Raw genomic sequence first — 11,036 nt, 5'->3', positions numbered from 1 at the left:
TTATGCGTGAAACCGCGGGAGGCCGAGCTGGCACACAACCAGCGGCGTGCTCCTCTCCTGCGTACTCCCCTCAACATGAAGGCGAAGAAAAAAGAAAGCCTCTGTACATGGCCAAAAACCTTTTCAAGCCTGTAGCTTTTACGCTTGTACCTTTCAAGCTTGTACCTTGCTGCAATTTAGCCACAACTGCTAGCTGAAACGCAACAGTATTTTCATCCAGTGAAGACTTTTCATAACAAAGGAGCATTCTAAAATGTTTTCAGCTGTGTGCACTTATCTTCTTTCTCTTGACATACCCCCCACCACCACAAAAAAAATGAAAAAAAAAAAAAAAAAAAGGGTCTAAACATGACACTGCAGAGAGACACGTGTGATTGTGGCTGGAGTAGTTGGAGCTCTTGACTCTTGCTGTTCAGGTATCACGTGATCAGACGAGGAATGTAGAAATCGGCCAGATTTATTGTTCCTCTTTGGCTCAGTGCGATCAGAGGAAAACAGAAAAGAAGTTTCCCCCAGATTGAGGAGGCATTTAAGGCACCTTTAAAGACTTTAGGCCACTTAACTGCCTTGTTGCACAGACTACTAGATACATTGAATTGTCATTCAGATTGGCGTTTTACGAGCGGCTCATGGCACTCGTCTGAAATGGAGCCTTGGGTCCTTGCTCTTAAGCAAGTTTGATCGTTGGGAAGTCATTGAGCCTGACACCGCAAAGGAAAGGAATTCATATGTCTCTTTAGTTGTTTTAAGTGAAACACCTGAGTGAAGTATACGAAGCGTGGCACATTTGTGAGGCTGGTGGCAAACGTCACTCCTGGTAAAAAGGCACATCTTGTGATGGTAAACAAGGGCTCTAATTCACCATAATGGTTGCATAGGTTCATTGCGCTGGGAGATGCAATGGCCGGTCTCAGCAGCTTAATTAGCATTCTAATTTGTATTAACACTGGCTATCCTCTCAGGGATAATTATGTATCTCAGTTGTGAGCGGGCTTAATGAGGTCAACGTTTTACACTGAATCGGGGTTGAGTCACCTTATTGAGGAAAAATCGCCACTGATTGCAGTGTTTTTCTCAAAGGTGTATGATGACCGTTACTCCAGTACTCCATCTCAGCGGAGTACAGAGACACAGTCAGTGGACCCTATAGTGGCCAATACAAGACATATTGACAACTGTTTCATTAAGAAGGACAAGCTGTTGGTGTGCATGAGTATCTTGTTTCTCTGCAAGGACGCATCAGTTTTGGTTGTTGATTTTTCAGGTCTGCGTTGGGTGGTTTTGCCAACTTTTAGAAAATGCAAAGACACACAGTAAGGTGTAGGGTACATTTTACTCTAAAAACACTATATTTGGTCCAGGTCTAAATAGAGTAAAATTTACGTTTGGAAGAGAATAATCAGAGTAAATATTACACAGGAAAACATTTGGAGAGTTATTTACTTGAAAAAAACTATTAAAGTTTTGTCACTCAGAAAATTCAAAGTAAATTTTACAAGGAGTGTTTTTGAGTCAATTTTACCTGCATTGTATTAGTTGAGGACTTTCACTGACAATTTTAATGTAAACCATTGTGATTGACAGCCTTATACCTTGTGTGTATGTACGATCAGATGAATAGAACTTGGCTTTTCATTCACCGCACAGTGCCAGGCCCTCCTCTGTTGACATTTTCTAGAGCTCTTTGAGCATCTACTAGTCACTGAGCACTGAACTGAACCATGTTTAGCTGCTATGGATAAGGTGCTGATAAGAAATTGCTTCCTGATATCATCTAAATTCCAGAAGTCCTGTGATCCTGCACCATTTCCCTTTAGGCACATACATGACATATTGTGTTCAGCAAGCATTAAAGACGACATACAACCAGCCACTACTTTATGACCACATTGACAATATAACTACTGTATAAAATGGGTAGTTTTGTACGAAATAACCCCAAAATTGGGCTTTTTTGTACAAAAGAAGGAAAGAAGATGGGTCAAGTTGACCCAATTAGTGGATTGGTCCATTTTTTAACCAAAATTGTGTGATTTTTAACCCAACTGTTTTTAGAGTGATACAGTTGTTGTATTGGATATCATTATACAATATTGTGCAAGTGGTGAGTAGCCAATATATCTTCTTTTCTGTCTGTATGACTGTATGCAAATGTAATCTTAGGATTTGTTTGCTGCACCCCTCCCACTTAGTTAGCGCAATAATTGTTGATCATTATTATTATTTTTATTTATTTCTATTTTCAACAGAAATCCTCTTATCGAGGACTTTAGACTTTTATTACCTCCACCCCCCCAAAAAAAGATAATTGCTATTCATAGGCCACTGGGGCTTTTTCCCAAAACTAATATTTTGAATTCCAAAAGTTTTTTTTTTTTAGTCCTGCTATCTGCAGCCTTGCCTGCAGCGTGCAGGGCGGAGAGCTCACACTGGACGATGAGGGATGGCCCGGGCAAAGCTTCCACTTGGTGCCACTGGCTAAGACTAATGTGTGAGGAAGTAGTCAACATGAAAAGGCCTCTTCCATGTAGGTCTGCCTGGAGCTGACAAACACCTGTTCTACTTAACCTCTAATGAGTCTACATCTGTCTTGGACTTTTTTGTGTGAGTGCAATCATAAAAAAAAAAAATCAATATTATGATATAACAAAGTTGTATTTTAGATAACGATTGTGCCTGTTCACGTTTGGACAATGACCACGTCAGAATTGACTAAAATTCCCCTCAGTTTTTCCCTTCCATCCCAGCTCCTACAGTGAAGATAGAACCTGTCATCTGAAAGGTCATACCTTTGCTATGATGGTTGTATTACCTGAAACACAGGAAGCATCTTTTTGTCTTTGTGGGAAGGGTTGGTTGCAGGCAAAACAGGAAATGAAGAGTGTTGGGCTTGTCTGTCCATGCTGATCCTCCAGCTGACCAGGAGGCAGGGACTTTAGGGGAGGGGATGGTGAGAGCACTCTGATGCGAGGTCATGAGTTCACAGCCCAGGTGTTGTGCCTCGCAGCGGGACACTTCCCAGTCTAAACAGTGTCAATGGTTCTGGAGAGTGTAGAGGTTAACTTGAGATCAAGAGTGTCCACCTCTGACTCCAACTCTCCACTGTATCAGCTAGAAACATCACTCAGTAAGAACGATAAAACACTCCACTTTTCAATTTGATAACAGGCAGTTATACTGTATGGAGTGTTTTACAGTATTCTTCTCCTCTTCTCGCTTTCTCTTTCGCTCAATAAAACCTTTGTTGTTGCTAGTCCTTTAAGTAAAAGTGTCACATAAAAGCCAAAGTACAAGCAAAATGTGTGCAGAGTTAATCCTTTGATGCTGGCTGAAACGAGGCGCTGAGAGCCGAGGTATGCAGACGTGTCATATGCTCAATCGCAATTTTAATGGCAAATTTTATTGCCAAATAATCACATCTGAAAACATGATGGTAGAAAACGGACTAGTTTAGGTCATTTTACTCATTTTCAGTTTTGGAAATGTGTTGATCATGTCTTTGTTGGTCTCGAAGCTAACATTTGTTAGATTTTGATATACATTTCTCCCCGATGAAAGGGGTTAAAATATAAAGATGTATATCCCAGTCTGGATTATTGCAAATAGGTAGATATAGAATAGAAAATATAATCAATTGATTGTATATTTGTTTTATGTAAGGCTAAATTCACCTGAATGATCATAAGTGGGAAATAATTATGAAGTGTATTCTTAACCGGCGACTTGAGGCTAAGGCAAAAGGGAGAACATACCAAATAATTTTCGTAACCATAAATGTACATTCTATCATTTTTAAAGCAAACCGCCAGAGAATTCCCAGAATTCAACTATTCCTCATTCCCATTTCTTTGATTTAATTTCTCTTCCTTTGAAGATATCACTTTGGGTGGTAAATGTATTCATCCTGCATATGCAACTCTTACTGACGCTAATCTTTTCGCCAGAGTAGAAATCTCATGGCGGGATATCTCAGATAAATATAGTTAATTGAGGCCAGGTGAACTTTCTTTATCAGCTGCATAGTCAACCAATCTGAAGTAAATGTGATAATTAGGACGGACATGGCTTCGCTGTGAACAGAGAGAAGTCATGTCCCTCAGCCATTTTCCTCCAATTATATCTGATTTCACAACACATCCGAGATCCATAGCGTGGTAACCATCGCAGCATGGCATTGCGCACATTTATGTATGGTGGTGAGAGAGGCACATCTTAGTGTGGCGACTGATCTTAAATTATATTGCAACTTTTCACATCAGCACATTTACAGATGATAAAGAAAGCCCATTAGAGATGTTGTGGATGTGAATTAAAAGAAGATGATGACTGTGGACGTACTTATACGCTCCGTGCTCCACTGAGCCTGGCCACCACTAACACCCCAGAGAAACCTCGTCCTAATTACTCGTTCACCCTGACAGAATCTCCTTAATTACAAACTTCATTAGCCCGCAAGACTTTGTTTTTCTGCTGCAAAGGAAGGAGCAGGGGACAACTCAGGCCAAGGTGCAGCGAGGGTGTGAGTTAGCTGCTTTAGCACCTTTATCCCTCTATGCTTTTCTCTTTTTTGTTTTTTAGACCCCAGTTAGAGATCTAATTAGATTCGTGGTGGGAATCACACACCTTTTAACTAGCCTCTGGAGCCCCCGTAAAAGGACAGCAAGATGAAAGCACTGCCAGCCAGATCCTGCTAGTGCCATTCATCTGCCAAGCAATGCACTAGCCTCCAAATACTCAAATAAACCACTTGTCCACTGTGCTGCCAGTCATGTACTGTATATATATATATATATATATATATATATATATATATATATATATATATATATATATATATATATATATATATATATATATATATATATATATATATAAATAATATGTATATACATAAAGTAATCAACCGCCACTTTGCGGTTCGAATTCCGTGGCCTCACTGCATCACGGATTTTCAAAAGGTATTCATCAAAAAATCAAAATGAAATATACAGCCATATTGCTGAAAGACACATTGTTTCAAAGATATGAGTTGACTCAGAGGCTTTGTACATACCCGCAGCCACTCATAAAACGCGCATGATTGGTTGTCGGCACGAGATGAGGCACGAGGCACAAGTGGATTTATCCCGTGAAGCAACATCATCACAGCTTTCCAGGGAAACTTTAGTCGGACATGCCGACGGACGCCCATTTAAAAATAGAGGCGGACTGGCCTATAGACGGGTATTATTTTTTTTATGAGAAGCTAAATAGCACATCTTTAACCAGGGGTACCAATAATTATGCAGTGATTGCATAATGACATGAAGTCTAAATGCAGTTGACTTCGCAGTATTGCTATTCCTCTTTATTGATGACTGATTGCCACTTTAGCCATGGGAAGAAGCTAGGACATAAATATGCGTATTACTGAATTAAAATGAATTAATTTCTAATGGAACGGACACCCATGGCCAAGTGGTTAAAGAACATATATTGGAGGACTTTGGTGTGTACACAGAAAGGGGGGCAGAGATGTGATGTTTTGTTCAGGTATATGGTAGTCAGGGCAATTTAGCTATAGCCAGATCATCTAAAATGGATTGCTGCACTATTGATGTATTGTCAAAGTCAAAAACACTGCTTTAAAATCCAAACCTAGTATTTCAGCTTCGGTGAACCTGCCATAAGGCTTTCTGCTTGTCATTCATCAGTCATGGCTGCTTGAGATCATTACACAGTGTTAACGTCGCTCTTCTTCAATGGCTAAACTCGACAGTGTGGAGGAGAAACATTATGAGTGAATGAAAGCGAATGATTAGCAGGTATTATTTGAGGTAGTTGGGATGGCAGAAGTGTTCATTAGCCAATCAGAGATGTCTCACTGCGGATTATGACAACCAATCATTTACACCATGAAGTCAAAACATTTTCCCTCTTCAGAAAATGACCATCCAAATTGATGCCCATAATAAACAACGACCCAACAATCTCTACACGACTGAGCAGCTGAGATCACTGTAACACGTTATGAACACACGGCCATACTACTTTATGATGCCTAAATCTGCCATTTTACGACAGATATAACAAGCATGAACCTTTTCATACTCATTTTACATATTGTTAGCCTCATGGCATAATTGCCCACATATTTTCCAATGAGGATGCCGTGGTCCTTTAGTATGGTGTCAGAGATCATTGAGGCAGCTGAAGAAAATTATCCAGTTTTTAATAATTTGTCGGAAAATTATTATTTATCAATTGCAAATGTTGTTGTTCATCTACTAGATCTATGCCAGTGATGTATATTGACAGGCAGAACAATTAAATACTCTTCCATTAGATGGCAGAAAGTACACGAAAAATTTGTACCCACTTGGTGCTTATTATACTCATAATAAATCATAGCTTCTTTGTGTTAAATTAAACATGCCCAGATTTCATGCTGAGTAAGTCACTTTGTGAATCTGTTGAGATGAGATCATCAATATTTTAGTTGTCAGATTTTTTGTGAGATTTTTGTTTGGTGGTGTGCTGAAAGATTTGTATTTTAATTGTATTTTAAATGGGTGTCTTGCCTCACTAAAGGCTGGGAAACAATGATTAAAGTCCCTGTAAAGTGAAAATTGTCTTCAAAATTTGACACACACAGAAGAGTGTTGTTAAAAACCCTTTTGTGCGTGTACACACAGCTCACTAATGAGGCGCTTTGAGGTATGGCCACAAAGCCCGAAGCCCCAGTCAACATGCTGGCTGTAAAGTTGGACCTTTCTTTTCCTCCTTCTCACTCTTTTACCTTTCTCTGCTTGACGTGTACACACACACGTATTTTCACGGTGGCGGCAGTGATAACTAGTTAACTGCTCATTGCAATTGCGCTGGCGGCACAGTGGTCGACTGGTTAGCACGTCCGCCTCACAGTTCAGAGGTCGTGGGTTCGATCCCGGCCCCGGCCTCCCTGTGTGGCGTTTGCATGTTCTCCCTGTGCCTGCGTGGGTTTTCTCCGGGTACTCCGGTTTCCTCACACATTCCAAAAACATGCTTGGTAGGTTGATTGGACACTCTAAATTGCCCCTAGGTGTGATTGTGAGTGCGGATGTTTGTCTTTGTGTGCCCTGCGATTGGCTGGCAACCAATTCAGGGTGTCCCCCGCCTACTGCGCGAAGACAGCTGGGATAGGATCCAGCATGCCTGCGACCCTTGTGTGGAAAAGCGGTATAGATAATGGATGGATGGATGCAATTGTGCTGAAAAAGTGGCGAACGAAGGTACCCAAATGCGTCACTGGATGCCGTTTCAGCCAGGCCCGAAAAATCTGGGAAACTAACATTTTTATTCTTTTGTTTTAACCAGGTAAAGCAATTGAAAACCATTTCTCATTTACAGTGGAGGTAATTTAGGCTTCAGTGTCTTGCCCAATGACACTTCGTCAGCGGTTAGTTGGAGGATTGAAAGCGCTGACCCTTCAGTCACTGGATGACCTGCTCTGTATTTTGCGACAAATCTTTGAATATAATTTACAGCATCTTTAAGATCAAGAAGATTCTTGTTTTCAGAAAACGTTCAAATATCACTTTGTCATACAATTAGTCCGCCCATATACTACATCTCTACTTCTATGTCAAACAGTCAAAGCAATTTGTCTTCAGGTTTGTGGGGCCATTTTGGTGTTTACATTGAACCTAGAACCAGCACGTTTGCCACCCCAGCATCAGGACATTAAACTCTTTGAAACAACCCCACAGACTATTTTGTCATACATACCAAAGAAAGTTTTTCCACTTAAAGAGACGAATACAGAGTGCACACGTCCCCACTCCCTCGCCGCAAATACAGCGCAGGAGGGAGGACATGGTGAAGAGGCACACAGAGAAAGCCTCATGGAAAATATTGTTTGGGAATATTAGTCATGTTAAAACTAACTTTAAGGGTTTGTTGTGTTTGGAAGGGTGCTATTATGACAGTACTGATCAAGGGGTTGGCCCCATTTCACACGGATACCACAAATAGCACTTGAAAAGGTTCTAATAAGACTTGGCGGAGAGGTTGGCTTCACATTTCAGAGTTGTGACTTTCTGCATATGTCTTGATTGGGCTGCAGACACAATTTGGCACATTCCGGTTCTCACAAACACTGCGACAAGCTGATGTGAAGTCAATTTTTTAGTACGGCGCTTTGATTCCATCCATCCATTTTCTACACCGCTCTTCCTGTTCAGGGTTGCGGAGACCTTCAGCCTGTAGCTCATCGCCAGTCATTCTGTGTACATATAGAGACAGAAAACTGATCACGCTCACAGTGGGAACTGAACCCAAAATCACCATCACTCATTGCTGTTAATCTATTTTCTCTAATAAATAAATAAATACATTTGAGGATGTAGCGTAAAATATATTTTAAAAATGTTTCATAATTTTAAAATTCCTAAATGGTTTGTTCAGTTTTATTCAGATTGCAAAACTATTTTTCACATAAGAAATAATGATAGTAAAATTACCGGTAATCTGTTCACGGGTCAATAATACAAAAGTAGAAAAATAAGTTAACTTCTGTAAAATTACAATGTTAACATTAAACAAGTCTTATATCGATAACAAGTGACGAAGCATTCAGCTAGACATGAGCCAGTTACCGGTTAACACTATTTTTACTCACCGTTTGCACACCACCAAAATGTTTCATCAGCTGTATGAGCTGTGCAGGCAATGTGACCGCTGTTCACCTGTTGTTGGTTCAAGAAGTCGGTAAGCCCGATGACTTTTCCCCTTGTCGAAAAAGTATTTTTTTGCAAAATGTACTTACGAAGAGTGGCAGATAGAGGAGGCAATACAGTACTCCCAATACGATATCACACTTACGAGAGCACCACCCATCGCTTTTTTACAAATTCAAGATAACTTTAATCTAAAACTAAAACGCTGTCTAAAATTATTATTTGCAACCAACTATAGAAGTAAGCATGTCTACAGATAGTGAAATGAATACGATAGACTCACTACTGAGCTAGCTAGCTAGCTAACTAGTATGTAGTATCAAATGTCAGTTTATTTCCATGCTCGTCATGATGTGACTTCACAAAACGGAGAAATGTGGAAAAGTAGCTGACGATTTTCTGAAAAATAAGTAGTTTTGCAGTTGTGCTATATTAATTAAAAAACATTTTTTTTTTTTTAAATAGGCAGATTTTTTTAGTGGGGGTGTTGTTTGTTTAGCTACACTAATGTATCTACATAGCGTGTTTAATGTAATAAAAGTTATTTACCCAAACATTTCAAAGCAAAACATTTTAGAGTTGTAATTGAAATACTACGATACTGTGAAACAACGCAATATACCGCAATAACTTTTCCTTAATGTTCGAATCTAGTAACAACTCATGCCTACATACAGTTAGCCCTTTGCCACCATCTACAGTATATCCTTTACGTCTTTTCTCACTTCTTCAGATAAGTGTTGAAGGGGGGAAAGCCAAAGAAAACATTTCCTTGCATGACCATACTTTGACCTCCAAGTTTTTGTGTGACTTTTGAAAATGTCGTCCATAAGTTTTGGTCGGTTCCAATTTTGAGATACATCTGTGATGTGCAACAAATGTGCTGACAAATCCTCTGCAAAATATTCATCACAAGTATATTTTAAACTTTGCTAAATATATAGCTGTAAAATGTATTTGGAATATATTTGCATAATTGATGTCACTTTCATGCTGAAACAGAAGTGCGATCCATCCATCCCAATGCAAACAAGCATCCCTCCTACACCACTGCTATTTTTCTGTTGCTTCATTTTCCAGACACTCATTTGCACCCGGACTCCGCCAACAGAAACTTGATATATTGAGTGGGGGGTGGAGGAGGCGGACTGACTTTTCCACCACTTTGTTACCAAGAGGGGGAGACACAGAGGCTGTGCTAGGTGCCAAGCAGGTGTACACCTGTCTCACACTGCAAGCTTTATTTCAACTGCAGTCACAATTAAGTGCAGCAGTGTAATGTAATGAAAGCGAATGTGAGGGAGTGTAATGCACTGGATAGCGCAAGTAAAATGTTTATCTTCAGCATTAATAACTGCTAGATGGCCAACGGAGCTGCACAGCTGACTCTCATATCAACGTTGATGATGAGCGAGGGGACTCGCGGGTCAAGAGATGCAGAATAGTTCAGCAGGCACATGTGATATATTTAGCGAAGCCATTGTTTGTTTTATTTAGGGAGCGAATTGAGGATTTTCCAAACTGCAGGGCCCCTGAGGTATTTTATCAGGTGTACAGTCCGCCATGTGTTACACATTAGGGCACAGAGGGGAATGTAGACGCTTGCGCATACGACTTATAAAATGTTTGTAATTTCGGAGGATGGGGGGGCTCCACAATTGCTCCCTTCAGAGCTGGCGGAGGGGTGGAAAACATGCCACTTATATGCAAATGAAACAGCATCACTTTACGCACACACGCGCGCGCACACACACACACACCTCTCATTTAAGAAAATAAACCTCATGGAATCTGTGGGACTTCAGCAGGTTGTAAGAGGGCCGTAAAAGTTGTGTAGTGTGGACCTTCAGGAAAAAAAAAGAGGAATAAATAGCTTTTCCGTCACAATGCTTTCAGAGAAGAGCACTAGTCTGGAGCACATGTGCAGAGCCGTGCATCATGGATCCAAGATGAAATATTGCTTTATTTTTCATTTCTTGGTGTGTTTTGACCTCAGGAAACATGCAGGACCCTTGTTTAAGTCAATGTATGGCTTTTATCATGTGACTATCTAATCACAGTTGTATAGCGCGTGTGTATGTGCAAAATGCTGAGTTAACATGTGTGATCAAAAGACACAAAAACAAGAAAATGTAAGTATTACTGCCAACATTATTATTGAGATCATTCTTTCTTATATTTTGCACCTTTTAAATGTGAATTAAATGTTAACCCAAGCAACATCTAATAATAATGATGGGATGAATGCAGAGTGTAAGTGCTGACTGCACTAGTTGAGACTGGAAAGTGCTGCGTTTGTAAAATCATCACTTCACATCATGTATGCCTCATTATTAATCA

This window comes from Filicampus tigris, chromosome 11 (assembly GCF_054856515.1).
Source record: "Filicampus tigris isolate MCC_2025a chromosome 11, RoL_Ftig_1.0, whole genome shotgun sequence".
In the NCBI taxonomy this organism is placed as follows: Eukaryota; Metazoa; Chordata; class Actinopteri; order Syngnathiformes; family Syngnathidae; genus Filicampus; species Filicampus tigris.
This window is presented reverse-complemented; position numbering follows the sequence as displayed.